This window comes from Calidris pugnax, unplaced genomic scaffold, assembly GCF_001431845.1.
Source record: "Calidris pugnax isolate Ruff unplaced genomic scaffold, ASM143184v1 scaffold27, whole genome shotgun sequence".
NCBI classification, from domain to species: domain Eukaryota; kingdom Metazoa; phylum Chordata; class Aves; order Charadriiformes; family Scolopacidae; genus Calidris; species Calidris pugnax.
In genome coordinates this window covers 15,605,244-15,625,932 of record NW_015090893.1, presented here as the reverse complement: position 1 = coordinate 15,625,932, position 20,689 = coordinate 15,605,244, and the positions used below count along the sequence as shown (strand labels likewise).

General features: G+C 45.8%; 1 long non-coding RNA gene across 3 annotated transcripts in view; it reads right to left on the bottom strand.

Annotated features, from left to right (window-relative positions):
• Positions 1–2,265: 2,265 nt before the first annotated feature.
• LOC106891455 overlaps positions 2,266–20,689 on the bottom strand; it is a 57,285-nt gene continuing 38,861 nt past the window's right edge. Inside the window, exons 1-3 of one of the 3 annotated variants that reach the window (XR_001412691.1) lie at positions 17,428–17,532; positions 4,955–5,608; positions 2,266–3,450 (exon numbers count right to left, since the gene is read on the bottom strand). This is a non-coding gene — a long non-coding RNA (uncharacterized LOC106891455). Of the gene's footprint in view, positions 3,451–4,954; positions 5,609–17,427; positions 17,533–20,689 lie in introns of those variants that run through there. The other 2 variants (XR_001412690.1, XR_001412692.1) reach the window with 2 other exon arrangements.

Below are 20,689 nucleotides of genomic sequence, written 5' to 3'. Positions count from 1 at the left end.
TTAAAAATATACTCAGAGAAATCAGAATTCACGAGGCTGTGCTCTGCTCCGTGCATTAACTCAGAACAGCAGGAGTTGCCAGTAGGTAAAAGATAAAATAAATTGTATTAGAATAAAGACGGCCCAACCCAGCAATGAATTTATTTTTTTTAAAGTTTTATTCAGCTAAATAACTTCCTATCCAGTTTAGGGTAGTCTGTGCCTAATGTGCTTTGTGGCAATTTGAGCTTGGCTTTTGGACCAGCCTTTGTCCTGTGTCCCCACATGCATCAGACCTGGTGCAAAGAAATGCAGGATTACACCTGGGCTGGCTTTCAGCTCCAGCATTTAACCAGAAACAAGGCTGAAGGTAGGGAGATGTTGGCTGTGGGATGGTGATTCAGCTCACTGTGTAGACTAGAAAACAAATCTGCTGTCACTCCAAAATTCTTCCAACTGGGAGATGTTGAAATCTGTGTTGTGAATTCTTGGGTATTTCTACAGCCTGCCCAAAAATATAGCGTTCCATGGAGCAAACTGGCAAATATCACAAGGCAAACCAAAATTTCCTAAGAACTTACTGAGTGACCAATGTCAATGGAAAAGTACTTCACATGATGCCAGAGATATTTTGAGACAGAAATAAAGAAAAAGAAGAAAAAAAATCCCAACCTCCCAACCAAATAATTTCCGATCCACTTATAGTTCCTTAGTGCTTTCCTCTGAAAAATTACAGGAATCAAACCCAACAGATATAATTAAACCCATGTTTGTGAAATGGGAGAATGCTGCCAGAGCAGGTGGTGATAGATGTGTCACCCAGCACACTGAATAGCGTGAAGCTGGGCTGGAAGATTTCTGCTACGTTGAGGATTTGCTTTTAAAATTTCTTCTTGCAGCGTTCTTGGGCTCAGACATCCCAACTCAGGCATGTCTCCAAATGTTGGTGTCTCAGGGATTCGTAGTAAAAACACTCATGTTTTTATTTTCTTTTGGTTACTGGACAAAGGCGAGACTCTTTCCCTAAAGATGGCTGCATGGGTTCAACTGAAACTAAAAAACACCAGCAAGGCTCAGGCAGAAAGTGTTCAGCATGAAAATCAAAGTTTGGAAATCATAGAGATAATGAGCAAAATGCCCATGGAGATCAGCCCATGACAGTTTTCCCCTGATTGTTGCCTTTGGATCAGGCCCTCAGAAAGTAAGTTTGTGATGCGAAGAATTTCATTATTTCTCCAAACCAGAAGATCCCTAAAAATGAAGTCTTTGCTGAGAGCAGCTGCTTGGGCAGACTCCATTGTACAGGCTGCTGTCTGCTCTCTCAAGCCTAATTTAAGAATTCGTCCCCTTCCTGCTCCCCAATCACTAATTACAGTTGTAGATGAGGTACTGGAGAGGAGACAGGTTTGCTATGGGAACCTGCAGGAAAGAATCGGTGACTTTTAATCCTAAATGAAGTTTGAGAAAGGTTTGCTTTGTGCAGTTATAACTTCTTGGCATGCAAAAAAAACCACTGAGGAATTTCCCTTACTAACAAGACAGCTTTTTCTGTTTGTTTGACTAATACGTGGAAGTTATCAAAGTAGAGTTAAATGAAGCCTTGACTCTCCACCCAAATCCCACCTGTATCTCTTCAAGTACTTTGGTATTTCATTACTTGTCTGCGTAAGTACGGGTGAACAGACAGAAAAGGAGGATGAAATGATTTTCCTAGGATACATTGCTTGTGACAGCCATAATCTGCTTTAAACAGAGACATCCAGGTTCATCACCGGCCTCAGCCTTTGAGGAGAAGAGCTTTATTTGGCAAGGGAGGGCACCTGGGCAAATGCCAGGAACGAGGTATTTGGATAAATGATGGACAGCACTTAAAAGTTGTTTTTCTGTGTTGGAGTGAAGATCATTGATTTCCCTTTAAGCCACCACCAGAGTGTGTTGGGGCTCTTGGAAATTCAGTGAATTAGGCACCGATGGTCTGACACTGCACAGGACACGTTGGAGAGGTACGAGGTGTGATCCCCAGAAGTGCTCATGCAGATGAGGAAACGGGACCAAATGCTGGACATCTGGGAATATTCCACCTCTGGTGCTGCTCCAGTCAGCAACCCCCTTACAACACCATTTGTTTCAGGGGAAACAGGAAAATGTTAAAAATATACTCAGAGAAATCAGAATTCACGAGGCTGTGCTCTGCTCCGTGCATTAACTCAGAACAGCAGGAGTTGCCAGTAGGTAAAAGATAAAATAAATTGTATTAGAATAAAGACGGCCCAACCCAGCAATGAATTTATTTTTTTTAAAGTTTTATTCAGCTAAATAACTTCCTATCCAGTTTAGGGTAGTCTGTGCCTAATGTGCTTTGTGGCAATTTGAGCTTGGCTTTTGGACCAGCCTTTGTCCTGTGTCCCCACATGCATCAGACCTGGTGCAAAGAAATGCAGGATTACACCTGGGCTGGCTTTCAGCTCCAGCATTTAACCAGAAACAAGGCTGAAGGTAGGGAGATGTTGGCTGTGGGATGGTGATTCAGCTCACTGTGTAGACTAGAAAACAAATCTGCTGTCACTCCAAAATTCTTCCAACTGGGAGATGTTGAAATCTGTGTTGTGAATTCTTGGGTATTTCTACAGCCTGCCCAAAAATATAGCGTTCCATGGAGCAAACTGGCAAATATCACAAGGCAAACCAAAATTTCCTAAGAACTTACTGAGTGACCAATGTCAATGGAAAAGTACTTCACATGATGCCAGAGATATTTTGAGACAGAAATAAAGAAAAAGAAGAAAAAAAATCCCAACCTCCCAACCAAATAATTTCCGATCCACTTATAGTTCCTTAGTGCTTTCCTCTGAAAAATTACAGGAATCAAACCCAACAGATATAATTAAACCCATGTTTGTGAAATGGGAGAATGCTGCCAGAGCAGGTGGTGATAGATGTGTCACCCAGCACACTGAATAGCGTGAAGCTGGGCTGGAAGATTTCTGCTACGTTGAGGATTTGCTTTTAAAATTTCTTCTTGCAGCGTTCTTGGGCTCAGACATTGGTTTCTCCATTGAGTGAATTGCTAAAAAAAGATAATCTTGTTTCCTCCTTATCTGTCTGCTTCAACCTGTTTCTGGATATTTGTAAATCATCACCTGTGATCAGTACAAAATTTGCCCATCGAAAAGCTAAATGAAATATTCAGCTACGCTCCCTTTGTGGCCACTTGGACGTTCAGCCCCCCTTCCTCTTAGTAAACGTTGCTTCTTCATACGCAAAGTCTGGAAGTTAATCCCATGGCCGAGACCAGCCATTAGTCTGGAGGCACGTACAGACTTTCCTTCTTGAGTCACAAGTTGTTTTTCTTCGATAACTATTTTAGATGCATCTGTGTTTGCTCTAGGACCCAGATCAGAGCTTCAGCAGACACTGGGGCTTATCCTGAGGTCTTCCATGTGTTGTTTTCATTAGCATCCTGGTCGTATCCTGGAGAAAAAAAATATCCAGTGTTGGAAATAGCATGTGGCCAACATGATCATACATTTGTATTATACAACCCAGCAGCGGGGTTCCCCTTTTCTGGGAATTCTTTGTTCTGGAAAAGTAGCGCTAAGGCGGTGACATTGATTTATGTCACCAATAGAAACCAAACACTCATCGCAACATTTCACAAACAGAGAAGAGCTCCAAGGGCCTTGGTATGGAGGTGACTAATGCTGCTGTCCCCGAGCCCCTCAGCTCCCTCCTGCTGTGATGGGGAATGAAGGGAATGAAGAAGCCTGGACACGCTGTGCTCCACTCTATGGGGCTGGGTACCAGGTTGTCCTACCTGTGAGTCTCCCTTTTGAACATGTCTTTGCATGAAGTGACTCAAGATGTTCTTAGGAAGTAGAGGAACACAGCAGAGCAACAGATGTGGAGTTTTGAAATCAAATAATTTATTGGGGTGATGGAACTCGATGATCTTTAAGGTCCTTTCCAACTCTGACCATTCTATGATTCTATGAAAAAAAAATATTTCCCTGCCTGCAGCCTGGGAAAGTAAACTGGGGGGCATACACTTACTGTGTTCCTGCAGTCTGGTCTCTGTGATCCTTAGATTTGCAGTGTTGGCTACAGCTGACCACAGGCTCCCAGCGTAGTTAAACCTTCAGTCTGGCCCACTGGAGCCTTTCTTACATTTTTACATTAATCCATTTGTCTTCCTGCCATGATGAGAAATAGTTTCCTCATCCTTATTTTCCTTTTCCTGGCTATTCAGCCCTCAGCGCCCTGCTCTTTTTATTCCTCTGTTAGTCCCTATTTTCTTTACCTATGTGATGGGACTGATGCAAGACTTTTGATGTTTTCACTTCCTACCATCTATCCCAATCCACATGCCTGGGGAAAAAAAACATTAGCAAATCCAATCTATCCCAATCCACATGCCTGGGGAAAAAAATGTTAGCAAATCCAACGTGTCTGGACACAGATTGCAGCAGATGGCTCTGCACCACAAGAGAGGATCATCTCAAAGTTCACATCCCGGTCCAGGAGGCTCCTTCCCAACTTACTGCTTGGGTATTAATGCACCACGTACAGACACCGAGCCCTACCTAATTTGATCAAGATGTGGTGTCTGCATCGGGCGTCTCTGAGAACACCACATGTGTTCACTTCATCTAAGATAGTCACATCTTAACTTATAATAGCTGGGATCAAAATACTCTAGGTGATCACAGAGCAGCAAGGAGAAGCTGTTTACTGGTGGGTTTCCGTTCCCTCGTCTGTTGTGTGGCCAGGTCTGACATCCGTGCTCCCCAGAGCCTCGGCTCCACAGATGGAAGGGGCGGGCAGGGCTGGCTGCATCCCGGCATCTCCCACATCAAAGCCCTGCACACATCTGCGGGGGGACAGGGGGGTCAGCACAGCCTCCCCACCACCACCACCTCAGCCAAGGTGTGAGCTCCATCTGCCACCACGGAAGGCAACCGCAAGCCCAGCCACACACCTCCGGCATCAGGAAGATATTCTTGAGATGAAAAACATAAGAATTTAGTAACCGGTGTCCAGAATGCAGAGAAGCACCTTTCCTCTGTCGGGACTTAACATTTCAACTTATTTTTTGAGACTTGAAATTCATGGAAGAATTTTACTTCAACCACAATGGTAGAAGAAGAGCACCTAAACAATCCATTTTGTTTGCTACCCTTGTGCTGATGTGGAGGTCAAGGAAGAGTCACAACGTCACCTAACTCGCTGGATGGTGTGACTTCCGCCGCTATAATCAGTATCATATAAAGCTGGAAGTGGATATAAGCTGTTAACAATGCCGAGGTAGGAAATCCGTGGATCATAACTGACTCTATTAAACATTTTATTTGTGGTTCAGATGTCACATGGAAGAGCACAGAGCCTTGAAATGAGATCCAGACCATCTGATGACACCAGTTTACACACCACTGGTACTACTGCTGGAACCACGCTGATTTGCACCAACGGGGAAGATGGCATTCATGGATGTGGTTGCAGGAAAGGAAAATAGCTCTTGCAGGAGATGCATATTCAGCATTTCTGGTGAGAACAGTGTGAAAAGAACACATTTCTTCTCGCACGCCAGCCTGAAAAGAGCTAAGTGGCTTTTGTAAGATGCTCACGGTGAAGCCTGCAGAGAGAAAATCAACAGAGGAAAATCATGACCCACTAAAGGCAAACGGATAGCAAAAGGAAGGTGTACTTGAGCAATGTGAACCCTTTCACAGCTAATGGGAACGGCAGTGTTGCACACTTACGTGCCAGAGGCTTTTCTTCACTTCTGAAGCAGCAAAAAGATAGTTTTAGCATTCTCTGACGCTAATTGAAAATGCATTACTGGCTAAAAGCAACATCAGCTCTTAGTCTTGAGAAATTCCCTCTGCCACAAACATAATTGTAATAAAAACTGAAACACTGAAATAAATGTTAGAACATTTAAAAATCATAAAGCCTTCCCTGTTTCCACTTCTCTTCTGTAATAAATTAAAAGCATGACAAATTTCACCCGAAGACACAAACATTAAGAAACCATTTGGCAAATGACTTTTTTCAAGCCTGGCATCTCTAGCCTGGGGAGAGCTTTGGAAAGGTCACAGGAATTTGTCCCATGAATGGCCTCTCTTCTAGCCCAAGGGGGTAAATCTGTGGAACTGGGGCACCACGATGCTGGCCTGAGGAGGACGAGGTGCCAGCTTGTAGGGAACTTGCCTGTTCTTTGCCACCTTCTGGCTATCATCATGTGCAGACGTATCTTTGCTCAAGGAGGCACCTGAGCATGTGTGTAAGTCTCATTTCAAAGGAGTGTAAGTCCTTTCCTAGAGATGCTTTCCTGAACGGCAGCCAGAAGCGATGACATAAGTTGTTGCACTGACTTGGGAAGAGACATGAGCACACCATGAGCTCCAGGAAGCCTGATACTGCCAGCAAGTCTGGACCCTCAGGCTCTTGTGCTTTGAGGATGGACAGACTCTGCCCAGCAGGTCAGGAGGAGGCAGCAGGTTTCTCCCGCTGCTTTCTCGGCGTACAACCCACGGATCACAGCATCAGGCTTGGCACGTGTCCCTTCAGCAGGAGAAATGGGGATATGCAGCACAGGCACAATGTTCAAAGCTCACATTTGGCGTGCTACGTGCAGATCATGGAGCTCATCTTTAGGTGACTGAGTTTATAAAAATCCTTTGTCTCCGTGCGTACAATAATTTCTTCTGAGAAGCAGAAGGTCCCCCTTGTTTCACCCCGTATGCTCTGTGTCACAGGGACCTGTGCAGCTCCTGCATCTCTGTGCCTCTAAATTGTTTATCTCTCACAATAAATGAGTGATATAGACATTTTTATTCCGTGCGTACAATAATTTCTTCTGAGAAGCAGAAGGTCCCCCTTGTTTCACCCCGTATGCTCTGTGTCACAGGGACCTGTGCAGCTCCTGCATCTCTGTGCCTCTAAATTGTTTCTCTCTCACAATAAATAAGTGATATAGACATTTTTATCTCTACTTCTTACAGCTGCCGAGCTGAATATCCAAGAGGGGCTTGATCATGCAAGATCAAGGAGGAAGCCTGTAGCAGGGCAAGAACTCAAATGCCCAGCCCTAAGACATCGCTCATCACCCCCTTCTTGTTGCTGGCTCTTTGTTGTCGTTGCCAGACGTTAAAATGCTGCTGTGTTCCTACCCTATTCAGACTTGGTGTTTCTCAGTTAGAGTCCTAAAGGCATGTGGAGTTCCCTGTGTTAAGTGAATTTTTTATGGGCAAAGTATTAAGAAAAAGTAGTATGTGTCCAGCCGCTAAATAGAATATTATATGCCTATAAAGAAAAAGAATGGCCATTTCAAAGAAGCATTACCACACTTTGTATCATCCATAAAAACACACATTCTCCATGGAACGAGGGTGGAACCATAATCCCCCTGCGAGTGACAAGTGTGGCCTTCCCATGGCATGCAAACATGGGCCCAAGTTTCCTAAAAGCCATCTGTTTTGCCATTTATGACTTAATGTGAGCTAGAAAAAAAATGTTGCAACAAGCTGTTTTCATCCCTGCGGACGGTGCCTTGCCCTACCACATGCCTTGGGAGGACAACCCCTGCGAGGCTGAGGCTGGCAGCAGGAGATGGCACCAGGGCTGCCAGAGGTGGGCACCAAGCACAGCAAGGTGGAAAACTTTCCTGTGACCACCAAGCTTTGGGACTCTCTCATTTCCCTCCCAGGCAGGAGCTGTAAGTCTCAGCATGTCCCACTGGGTGTAAGACACTGAAACCTTCTCCCCAGCAGCCAAGGTACGGGGTGATCCAGATGCAACATGGACTTCGTACCCTCATTGCTTAGCAGGACCTCCCTTGTTGCCTAAACAGAAGAACAAAACCAAGAAAAAACAGTGAGTTTTCATCTGGGCAGAAAACTTCTGGTCCCTGTGGCAGGCAGAAGGGAAGTGTCACCGTCCCACGAGGCATTGCAGAAAACAGGTACTGCCTTTCAGCCCCCAAGATGCCTCTTATTTTCTGGTTGAACAAGGTGGAATCAAGCGTCTGTGCAACTGAAGAGTGAAATGACATTTGAGCAAAGCTGATTTTATACCCATTCACACTAAAGAAAGGATTTAAGTCCAGCCAAGGTCATTTTCTGGCTCTCTAACAGCACTGATTTCCACTCGGGGAGAACAAATACATCTTTGCTTAGGTAAGAAGGATCACAGCTCAGTCTTTTCTTGAGCGACTTTGCCGCAAATTAGCCAGAGGGAGAGAGCTAAAGCTTGCGATGGAAATAACTCTCATCAAGAACAAGTGCTTGAGGGGCTTAGAAATGTGATTTTATTAACTTTCTGTCAACGTTCAGCGCAGGATAAATGTCCGTTTAAGAGCATTAGCGGTGCATTCCCTCAGAAGGGACATCTGCAGGACCTCACCCTTCCCAATCTTCTCCCCGGCTGCTCACGTCGCTTTGAGAAAGTGAAAGAATGAGCAGTTGGAAGGGCTTTGAAAGGATGGAAGTGGAGGCAACGTGCACAGAGCCTGTCAGAGGCTGCGTTTCAGCTCCTCTGGCACGGAGTCTGCGGCAGCCGATGCTCGGAGCCAGGAGGGGACCGGCAGTCGGGGGTAGGGAGGGCTGTGAAACGTCCCAGCCATTAGCAGGAACCCAGAATTTCAAATTTGCGGCAGCCGATGCTCGGAGCCAGGAGGGGACCGGCAGTGGGGGGCATTGGGGGCTGTGAAACATCCCAGCCATGAGCAGGTACCCAGAATTTCAAATTGTTTGCTCTGTAAAGGAGGTGAATCTCTTCCTCGGACCCTCAGCTCCTGTGAAGGCAGCAGTCTTGTTTGTACACCGGGTACAAACGGCAGCGTCCCCGAAACGGGAGTGCAGGTTTCTCGGACCCTCAGCTCCTGTGAAGGCAGCAGCCTTGTTTGTACAGCGGGGCTGCAGCATCCCCAAAACAGGTATGCAGGTTTTGGCACAGCATGGCTCAGAGACAGCTCCCACCTGCCGTAACAAGAGCCAGGTGTGATGAAAACATGGTTTTAACAGACGAAGCTGTGCTGAAGCTCACTGAGAGTCCTTCTGGTAGACAGGGAGAGTCTGTTCATTCGTTATGCGTTTAGTTGATTCGTTTCCTGGCTGAAGATAAATCAAGATGGGACCTGAACCCCTCCTGAGGCTTCTGGGTGCTGAGACTGATCTCAGCGTTCAGGATTGTCAGCTTGAAGACCGTGACATCAGCCTGTAAAATTTAAATTTAATTAATGATTAATGCTCCCCGTTCAGGCCAGGCAAGAAGGCATAATGGTGCTCCAGGGGAAAGGGTGAAAGGTTGTCTCCTTGCAGCATCTTCTGAAACGAGTTCTGGAAGACAACACTGAAGCACCCAATGGCCTCCCATCCCACCACCAGTTGTGTCAGGAGAGGTCTTCTCTTGGCACCGACTCCATAGCCCCATCTCCTCTCAGCAGCTGAGGGTTTGTTTTCCATCTAGGAAATCCATCTTTGCTAAATTCCCAGAGCGTCCAGCAGGCAACAATGAGGATTGCTGGTTCCTAATGCCAGAGCACAGAGAAATATGAAAAAAAGGCTGTGTCAAGCCACGAAATCTTTTAAGATGCCTTCAGAGATTGCAAAAAAGTAGAGCAGGAGAAGCGTGTGTCCCTGAGCCCACTGTGATGGGAGCATGGGGCTGTGGGGAGAGGTCCTGTCTGTCCTTGCACAGCAATCACAGCGCAGAAGGGAGGGAGGACTGTAACCCCCCAAATCCCCTCCAGCCCTGGTAAAACACCCCTCTTTTGAAACATATTTCTGACATTCACACCCCTTCATCTGTTTATTTTTAACAGCTAACATTTTCTGAACTTAAATGTCTTCTCAGCTGCATTCCCAGAGTTTAATTCATTCTGGTCCCCTAACCATTCTTTTATGCTTATAGCATATATTTTGAATTAGCTAAATTAGATTTCACTTTGTTGTCAGTGACTGTCAGTTACGATGCTTTTGACTTCCAGTGGCAAAATGTATTCAGGTTCGAGAGGCAGCAGAGTAAGCCGATGTTTGAAGCATGAATTAGACTTTTAATAGACAAAAAAATGCTAGGAAGATGGGACTTATAAATGACTTTAGACATGCAGCCATAATTATTACATGCATTTGATTTCTCTATACATATAGAGGGATTTTTAGGAGGCTGGTTGCTATGGTAACTTCTTTACCGCATGGTCCATGTGTTGCTTCTGAAATTCTCCTTCCTAATGGAAAATTACACCCATGGACACGGATGGTATTTGTAAATCTCCCAAAAAAGCAACAATTTTCCTTTTCTTCCCAAATGTCATCAGCTGTGCAATGGAAGCCTTTGAAGTTTGATTCTCCCCCTTGTCAGTTCACCAAGCAAGAGACGTGAACTGCATCCAAACTCTTCCCTGCCCCGAAACCTTTCCCTTGCCTTGCTGGAAGCCTGCCTTACAGTAACTGCCCTGGTGTTTTCATGGGATGAGGTCCGAAAAAGTTGTGTCAAAAACTAGCTCTCTCTGCAGGTGTCAGCAGAGAGTGTAGGGAAGTTGACAGGAGAGAAGAGCTTGGAAGCCCGTCCTGATGTGAACTCAGTTCTCCAGATGTGAGCGCATTTGGGTTTTTGGTCCGTAAATCAAACTAAATGGCTAAATGTTTGGGTTTGGGTTTGGTTTTTTTTGCTTTTCCTAGGAAAAAAATGTTGCATTTCGCACGTTGCAAAAGGTCTTTCATAAAAACATGTCAGAACTACGACTGTAGCACTCAAAAGCTATTGGTTTCAATGATGCTTTCACCAGGAGGCTTCATATCTCTTCTTTGTGACCAGGGCTTGCAAGTTCTGCTCCATCCCATGGCAGAGTGAAAGAGCTATGGTGAATTCCTGACTGTGAACCATTCCTGGACCATCTCCATCCCTTTGTTTGCCAAAGCAAGTGGTCGGCATTGCTGGCTCAGCTGAGATCTCGCTGTGATGCATGGCCCCTTGGAGCAGGCGGGTTGGCTCCAGCTCTCCGGCGTGGTGGTGGCCATTGATTTAGGAGGCCCAATTTTCCCACATTCTGCCTGAACAAGGGTGAAAGGAAAGCACTATTTCTGAATGTAGAACAAAAACTGGTTCTAAAAATGGCCACGGAGAAGAATTATTGTCTCCCATGTAGCTCAGTAGGTCAGTGTTGTACAAAAATGAATGAAAAGCTGGGAAGTAGAATAAACTCAGCTCCAGGTGTGGGCACAGCTGGGAACACAGTGTGCTTTCAGCTGCTCTCAGGGTGGACAGGGCAGCAAATTAGAGCCATCCATAGGCACACTGCTACTTTTTGATGTGTTTTTTGTTGGCTTTGAACCTTTAAACAGTTATTTTAAGGTAGTGACATTTCTTTATTCATCTACTGGGGTTGGAAAAAAACAAACAACAAACCCAACTACCTGCACTGTTGCGATCGGTTGCTTTGCCTGGTCTGTTTTTGAAGTTTAGGGCAAGGGATTACAAATCCACAATGGAAAACTCCAGCACTGGGGCTGATGGAGTAATTCCCTGAGCCTAGAGCCAGGCTGGACTGTCTGGCATCTCCATGCATTTCATTGCTGCCATCAGCCATGAACACAGGCACATCTGTAAAATATGGATTTCAGCGAGGCTGGATTAGGGTTGGATTTAACTCTGTGTATCTGAAGTTTACCAAAAACCCAGAGCCATTTGAATGTATTTTTAATGTTATTTTTCCCAGCAATTCTTATTAATGTTCGGGGCTGGGAAGCAACCGCCTTTATGTACCTAAAGAGTCTGTGAATGTTGGCTTTTTAGAAACCTTTCTTGGTGCCTTACACAGCTGCACTTCTGTTTCACATTGGAAAGGTTTGGCACCTTAGCAGTATAAAGTTATAGGTTTTATCCCTAAAACTTCCCAAATGCAGTTTCCATTATTAACACAATTGTGACAGCTATAGTTTGTTTATATTGCTTCACCTGGGGCACATAAACTTAAAGGACTGAAAATACCTCCGCGCAATAAAAGAATTTTATATAATTGCTACCTCTTGCTGTAAGGGACAGCTGGCCTTTGAAAGTTGGGAACTCATTTACGTCATTGAAGTAAAATGTAAGCCTGGGGTTTAAATGACTGTAATTTATGTTTCTGAAGCTCAAAACACAAATATGGCTGTCCAAAGGGCAAATACCTTTCCAGACAAACTAATACTCATAATTCAACTTGGAGAGTACATCTGTCTACGGTCCCCTGACAGGAGGCCATCAATGGGTGGCCAGCACTGCTGTTTTCTTTTGATATTTATTCTCTTACCATCTCTGCTTTGTTATCCCCAATGTTAAAATTTCTATGGACAGCTTCCTAATTCCGACGATTTACGTGTTTTCTAATCTGCTGTGCAAGGCTGGGACCATCCCAGGGACGTGTCCTGAAGCTGCCACCCATTGTCACCAGGGGCTCCATCCAGTCCAGCCCACCAGGTAGATGTGGCAGTGGCTGTGTCATCAAAGAGTCTCCTGTCACTGAGAATGGCTGATTTCTTGTGGCTGGACAAAAATCAGCTTCCTGTGAGCCGAATGGCTAGAAATCACCCTGGATTTCTTGTGCTGAGCATTTTCTTGTCACCGTCTCCAAGCATTTGTCTGAACACCGTTTATATACTTTGGGTGTAGGGCCCAGTTCCAAACAGCTGTTGCTTGTTTGGCTTTTTCTAATTTTTTTTTTGTTTTGTTTTTAATTTGTAACACTGAAAATCTCTCTGGAATGGGCTGACACCAAAAATGTTTGTTCTAGCCCTTGGACGAAAGCACCCACCCATGGTCCATGCTTTTATGATTTGCAAATTCACCAACACTTATTATGGCATTACAAAACAACAGTGACAAAAAGAAATTCAACCACAGCTCCCTCAGAGCAAATTCCAGGCTCAGAGCTCCACTACAAGCTGGCAAGAACATTGTCACAGGGGAGACTCCATCGATTTAGAAGGTGTATTTCCAAATCTCACTTCTGGCATGATCCTGCTCTGCCTTGGCTCCCTCCCACAGTTGTCATTTGCTTTTAATATCTATTCAGATGTATCTGTGACTTAAAAATAATTGATCTTGTTTTCATAATTTTCAAGAGTTCAGTTGTGCTGCCCAGTGGAGCTCAGTGGAGAACAGCAAACGGCAGATTTTATTAGTCTTGGATTGTTTAAGTGTGACTATTGAAATCAGGTTTCTAGTGCAAGGAGGCCGTGGAAGGTGAATTCAAATTTCACCTGAGTGTTGTCTGGGTGGACTTGATTCCTTCCCATAAAGTATCTTTTCAGCCAAAAGTGAGCACACCTTTGGACAGAGCATGTCCAGATAAAATGAGACTGGATATTCAGGTCCTGAGGTACCTGCCTCAATGGAATAGTGACCATGAACCTGTTGGGAATGTGAGAACCCAGCCCTATGGGTGTTCAGCTGACCCACATCGTCTCCTTTCCATCTCCCATGGGCTGGGACTGCGGTGAGGCTGCAGCTGGACACATCCTCCTTAGTTAACAGAGTTTTATTTCATGTGTTAGCCTGGTGGCTGGGAACACCGTGGCTCGCTGGGGAGCCCTTGTTAGCTGCTGTGGGACAGAACATCCCTTCTCCATTGAGGTTTTCCCCCAACGTGGGGAGATGTGGGCGCACACATGGAGGGAGTGAGGTAGGTGGGGGTCCTGGCCATGCCACGAGCTCCCAGCAGTTTGCAGGGCTCACCCTTGCTTACCCATTATTTTTTCCTTGAGAATCGTAGCGGAAGTATTGAGAAGGGAATTTGGGAAAAAACACAGAAGCGGCTTTTAGAAAATGTGTTTGGAGCTCTGCTCCCGAGCGAGAAGGGGAGCCTGAAAGCAAGCCCAGTCCTTCCTTCCCAGCACAAGTGCAGCCCCCAGGCTCCCCCGGGATGTGCCGTCATGTCCCGGGAATGTGCTTCCTGGACACGCCGCATCCACCTCCCTCCCCTTGCCCGTCCTGCTGGGACCAGCCTCCCTCGCTCCTCCGGCCGAGCCTGCTGTGCTGGGAGGGACAACCTGGCACTGGGGACCAGCACCAAAGGGCAAAGACCTTCTTTTCACCCATTTTTTTGGAGGAGCACAGCTGCCCGCAGCTGCTGCTGCAATAAAGAGTGATTATGGACCAGGCACCCGTGTTGAAAACCCACAGCGTTGAAACTATGGTCTCAGACTTACACCAAAATTGCATTTCTAGACTTGTTTTGCAGCTGCACCGTGAAAAGTTGGCCAGAGGCAACTGAGCTGAAGCTTGAGCGAATGCAAAGCTGGAGAACTGCTGCACCCCTGAATCGTTCCCTGATAGGAAACTCTCACAGACACCACATGAAGAACACATGCCCTGAACTAAGTTGAAGGGTTAACTGCACCATCAGGTATGAACCACCCATCACTGCCACATGGGCATGGAGGTGGCGATGGGGCTGGCAGCCCAAAGAGTGTTTTCCTTTCTTCCTCCCCTTCCAGGGAGGGATGTCACAGAATACAATGGAAATTTAATATATTTCTAAGAGGACACTGTAACAATGAGATTTGCTGCCAAGTAGGGGCTCATCCCTTCCTGGGTCCTAGCTGATGGAGGTGACTGGATGGGGCTTCAAGATTAGGTTGAGCAACCTGGTCTAGTGGGAGGTGTCCCTGCCATGGTAGGAGGGTTGGAGCTGGATGATCTTTAAGGTCCCTTCCAACTCATTCTATGATTCCATGACTGCTGTGTTCAGGGACTGTTCTGAGGGTCCAGGCAATTCTTTCCAGTCCTGCCCCTGTGTTACTGGTACCTTTTTTTCTCTACCTGCTCAGAAACGGCTGCAGGTGCTGAGAATTTAAAGCCTAGTCCTTAAGATCTATCGTGGCTGAAATGTCTATAAACACCTTGAGTCTCTTTAGAGACCTCTGTGCTTGCCAAACTCTGCAGCTTACTAGTACGTCTCATTACATGTGGTGCTTTCCCCCCTCCTGCAGCCCATGATTATGTGAGAACTGCAGGAAAAGTAAGTTTAAAGACTTCGGTACATCCTCAGTGCCTGAACTGAAAAAGTAGATGAAGAAACTCTAATTTAATTTAAAAGTTGAAATATTATTTAAGATGACCTCAAGACTTGGAGCCTGTCTGCAGCTTTTTTCCAGCATTGGCAGTTATCAATATTGAAATATTATCAGAAAAGGTTTTTTCCTTGGTTTGTTTTTTTTTTAATAATATATTAGTAACCCAAGATCACATATTGCTCGGCTGAAATCTGCTGAACATTAATCACCAGATTCTATGTTTTATGGCTGAAATAAATCTGATTGGAAAACAGAAAAAAAAAATCAGTAAAACTAGTGGCGTGGCTCACCATAACCTCTCTGACCGAAATAGGTTGCTTATAAGAGTCAGATTTTATTTTCAAGTAGAAATATATATTGCACAGCTGAGTGGGGTGTGTCTGTCCACTAAATTGGATCCAGGCTATTAATCAGCAGGTATCTGCTCCCTGTGTGTGTTTTAAGAGGATGGCGAGGTATTTGATCTAGAAGAGCTCCAAGGATATACAAGGGGCAATATTTTCTTGGATTTTGACTGTAACACAAACTGCCTTTTCTCTTCCTTTTTCAGGGCTGGATCTTACACAGTATGGTCTGGGGGTTGCAGAGCTACACGGCATTGTCCATCATAGGAATGGTCTCCTAACCAACAGGTAATGTATCCATGTGAATTTCCATAAGGATGTAAATCATCAGGATCAGAAATTTTGAAGCAAATATCCCAAACATTGGCACTTATGGTAAATCAGTGTGTGGAGTGGTGCCACAGCACATGAGTTGGGGTGGCTTTTGGAGGACATGAGACCAGATGATGTGCTCCAGCTCACCTAAATGCATGGGCCACTAATAAGCAGTCAGTATCAGGACTAACTGCCCCTGAAAATATCCAGTATGGACACCCAATTCTCAGATCTGCTCACTAGAGCTAATGCAGATGGAGCCACTAAAGCTAATGCAGATGGTATGGTAAATCAGTGTGTGGAGTGGTGCCACAGCACATGAGTTGGGGTGGCTTTTGGAGGACATGAGACCAGATGATGTGCTCCAGCTCACCTAAATGCATGGGCCACTAATAAGCAGTCAGTATCAGGACTAACTGCCCCTGAAAATATCCAGTATGGACACCCAATTCTCAGATCTGCTCACTAGAGCTAATTCAGATGTAGCCACTAACCATGCTCTGCCCACAAAGATGCTCAGGCAGCAATAACCAGCCCCCAGCTCGTGGTGATGCATTTCATCTTTCTAAAGCAAGGTTATTCCTGTCAATATCAAACAAGAAGAGACACTTATCATTTTAGGGACTTTCCACCATTTATCTTCCCATCCGCCCCACAGGTGTACACTTGATACAGTCACTTTTCTCCAGGGAAAGAACCCGATTTCGTGGTGGACAGGAATGCTGACCCACTTGCCTTCTGCTGCAAGCATCCATCAAACCCAGCCTCTGTGTCCCCTGGAGTCTTAATTTTCCTCTTGACAGCAAAGATAAATGACTCCCCGAGGGCTATTTGCTCATGTCTACTGAAGGTTTACGTGATGTTTCTTGAAGATGACCTGTTTTTTAAACACAATGAGTTTTCTTTCCACTACCACCTACCAGTGCGAAGGCAGAGATAGATTTGTTTTAAGAAAACCTTATGGTGCCAATCCCCAACGTATCCTCCCTCTCTTCACTCTGCTTTAGGCTTCTTCTGGTTCTTAGATGTTTCTAGCTGTAATACTTTTTCCCCATTTGGTCTTGTCCTGCCCAGAAACGGATTATTTGAGGTGGAACAAAAATACTTTTTCCCCATTTGGTCTTGTCCTGCACAGATACGGATTTTTGAGGTGGAACAACCAAAAGAAAATATATTTTCCAGTACTTTTCCAATCCACCACAAGGTTTTTTTTCCAATTCACCATGAAATCTGCCTTATTTTTTCCCATCCTGTTCTTTTCTCTTTCCTCCGCAAGGCTTCCCCAACACCATGTCACCAACTCCCACATGGTGGGACTGTTCTCTATAGGAAAATTCCTGTGTCTCTAGGATTATCCCTGCTCCCTGACCACTGCTGATACTCCAGGAGTCCACAGCTCGAGAGGCTGGGAGCTGCTGTTTGAATCATCAAGCTAAAGGAGTAGTTTGTGTGTTGTTTGGGACGATGGTTTCACTGGTTTGTTTGAGGTGGTACAAGTGAACATGTTAAACATTTGCTGTGAAGACAACGCACAGCAATCATCCACATTAATCTCCCTCACATTAATTGCTTTTAGGTTTTTAATAGATTTTAAGATTTCTTTTGTTTCCTTACTTATAAGATATTTCTGGAAACAACAACTGCTTATAAGTATCTGTCTCAAAGACAATTTATTTCCCAGTAATGCCACCTGGTAGCAGAGTAAAGCGACGGCCACCCACTTGCTGGACCCTCACCTGCTCACAGGTAGTTCATCCTCTGCAAGACAGTGCCTCAGTGCCTTGAAAACAGTTCTCCTCCTCTCCAGACACACGGAATGAACCTGAACTCTGCGTGCCACGGCTCGCTGAAGACCTGGCAAGGCACAGGCAGACAACACAAGGAGACAGGAGCCGGTTTTGTTATTGAAATCTGCACGACGAGGCATGCAGAGAAATAGGGACAAAGCAGATTCAATTCCCCAGTTTTCTAATTTTGGAGAGCTTGTCTTTGCAATACAGCTTTTTAATGTCATCCTTGGCAAAAATGTCCTTCCTTTTATTTCTTTTCTCCCAGAAAGCACAACCCCCCCCTGCAGTATCATACGCAGAGTAGCCCCGTCTTGCACCCCTTCTTTGTAAGGAAGACTGCCAGCCCTGGCCATGATTAAACCCCCATAAAAGTGAAGGAACTCTCTCGCCAGATTCATCCGGGTGTTGAAAGAGCGAAGGCTGAGGTTGCCACTTTCCAGTTTCCCTTGGCACGAGGACTTTCTGATCAGCCAGGACATCCCGAGGATGGGAAGCGGTGCCGGACCACCATCCGTGCTGGCTGCGAGTCCCTCCAAGCACCAGCCTTTCCAAACTCAGCAGAGCAGCCCTGAGGTTATCCACAAACTTTTTGATCCCACCTCAGTGACCTCAGGGCTACAAACGCTGCCGTGGGACCTTCTTCTGCCCTGGAACGAGCTCCTTGTTCACATGAAAACCACGCAGTCCAGGCACGCTGCAACACAACCCCTCCTTGGCTATCGGATGCAATAATCACATACTGAACAGCTATGAGTTACTCTGCAAAGTAACTCTTACTCTTAAACCCGCTGCTTTGCCCTTCTGCCATTCGTGTATGTGGCTGCTTAATATATATTGAATAGTTTAAACAATCCACATGCCATAACATGCCCCCAAAATGTTTCGCTGAGTGTCCCCAAATTTGTTTTGCATGTTTATCCTTCCATTCGTTAGGAACGTAAATGTTCTTTGACTTCGCCCTGTGGCTTTCAGCATTATTTTATGGAGATTCCAATTTCCTGCCCTGAAAGAAACCCTGATGATAATGAGAGGCTTGAAGCTTTTCAAACACACACAAAAAAAAAAAAGCAGTTTGAGTCAATTCTGCATTTTGTTCTTAATCAAAACTAGTTGTGTGCATTTGCATCAACAATGAGCTCAGCACACAATGCTCCATATGGGCTTGGCTGCTGGCATTCACCGAATGGCAGGAGCCACTGAAAAAGCTCCCTGGGTTTCAAAGATTTAGGGATGACCTTGCAAAAGTGTCATTTGTCACTGCCTTGTCCAGAATCGCTAAAAAAAATCCCTGGAAACGTGCTGTGGAATCACAGAGCCCCACTCTCACATTGCCAAAGAGGCAGCAGGACTTACCTACAGAGAGACGGTGGGGAATAAGAAACTGGAAGCTTTTAATGGAGCCCCAGAAGCATTTTCTTTTGATGCTTTATCTGGATATTGGTCTTCCACTTCAGGTGTTACTCATTTTTCAGGCACACTATTTCAACCCCAGTTTAAACCGACTCTACCATAAATATGAACGCAAACAAGCTACGGTCCATTAATCCGGACACCTATTTGCAATTCTAAAGTGCCTAAAACACTTGGAAACAGCCTACAAACTTTTACTGTTCCCCAGTTCGGACCTGATCTCGCAGAACCCCCTTCACGCTGATTCCAGTCGAGTTACACCCAGGAGGGGGTGGCCTTGTACGTGTGGTTTTAGGAGCAGGTCCCCACTTTTGAGCACATTAATAGCACCCAGAAGGGCCGAGGTGCACAGACTTTGCAGGTCTGTTCTGCAGAGCATGAACAATTAGGAGAAACAGGGCCGGCGAGTCCCACAGCCATCCCTGGACGCGCTGTCGTGAGTGGCTGGACAAGTTGTGCTCAGAAAGGATTTATTTCCACTCATTTTGGTCCTGCGGCTGTGAGAGGCTTGCAAAACCTTTCACCTTCTTTCCCTGGAGTCATATATATTTTATGAGAAATTTAAGAATTACCTCTTATTAAAATGGGGATAGTGTAATTACCAATAAAAAGCAGATGTTATGGCATGACTAACGCTCGAAAACGTGTATGCAGCAAGCACAACATGCCAGCACATCCAGGCTTTTCCGTAAGATAATAAAAGTTGTCTTTGTTGAAACTAACTGGCCGAGTCGCAGGGGTCCGGAGTCGCGGGGAAATCATTACGGAAAACGCTGAAAAGCCCCCCAAAAAAGGGCAGCTTTGCTCCCAACCGATTTCGGCAGCAAAATGTAACTCCAGAAGGTTGAAATGAACGCTCTCCCCATCCCCGTTCACCTTGCCCAGGTCAGGAGGTGCCTGAAGAGGTGTCCCGCTAAAGCACCCCGACTCGCCGTGCTGAGAGCATCCTTCCTCTACACGCCATAATGAGGCGTAATTAGTGAACTCCCTGACACCTCCGGCACCTCTCGGGGGGTCCATAACCCACCTGCAAGAGTCGAGATCGTTCCCTTGGAGCAGTCTCAAGTATTTTGGCAAGGCGTATCTGGAGGGATCCGCGTAGGCTGACTTTTGAAACAGGAATGCACAAACAGCACGTAAATGGAGTTGTTCGGCAAATCTGCTTGAGTCAGTCCCCGGGTTCTCAAACTTCATCCGCGGTCACAAATTCCTTCCCAGCAAATTGCATTTATTGCTTTTCCCCACAAAAGCGTCTTTAAAGCAACCTTCGTCTTGCAAAAGAGCATTGGCAGCTTGGAAAGAGGGGCTGGTCTTAGGGGTGTGGGTATGAATTTGGGGGGACAGTGAGGATCAGGGAAGGCTGTGGGGGCAGCAGGAGGTGGAGGTGGGGGCTCAGCACCCAGGGGTGTAGAGGGGGACAGGACACCTCAGCAGCCACCCCTGCTTTCTCCTGTCTTCAAATCCCAGGTCTTGGACTCCTTCCCCAACCCAAACCCCATGACTTGCCCAAAGCCTAGTGATTTGGGGTGCGCTGGAGGCAGCAGAGACCTCCCCATCTTTTCCTTAAGACTCTCCCACACTCAGTCATTATTTCCTCTGCACATAAAGACGAGGGGTAATGGCTTCAAACTGGAAGAGGGTAGATTAATATTAGAGTTTAGGAAGTAATTCTTTGCTGTGAGGGTGGTGAGAGCCTGGCCCAGGTTGCCCAGAGAAGCTGTGGCTGCCCCATCCCTGGAGGGGTTCAAGGCCAGGTTGGAGGGGGCTTGGAGCAACCTGGGCTGGTGGGAGGTGTCCC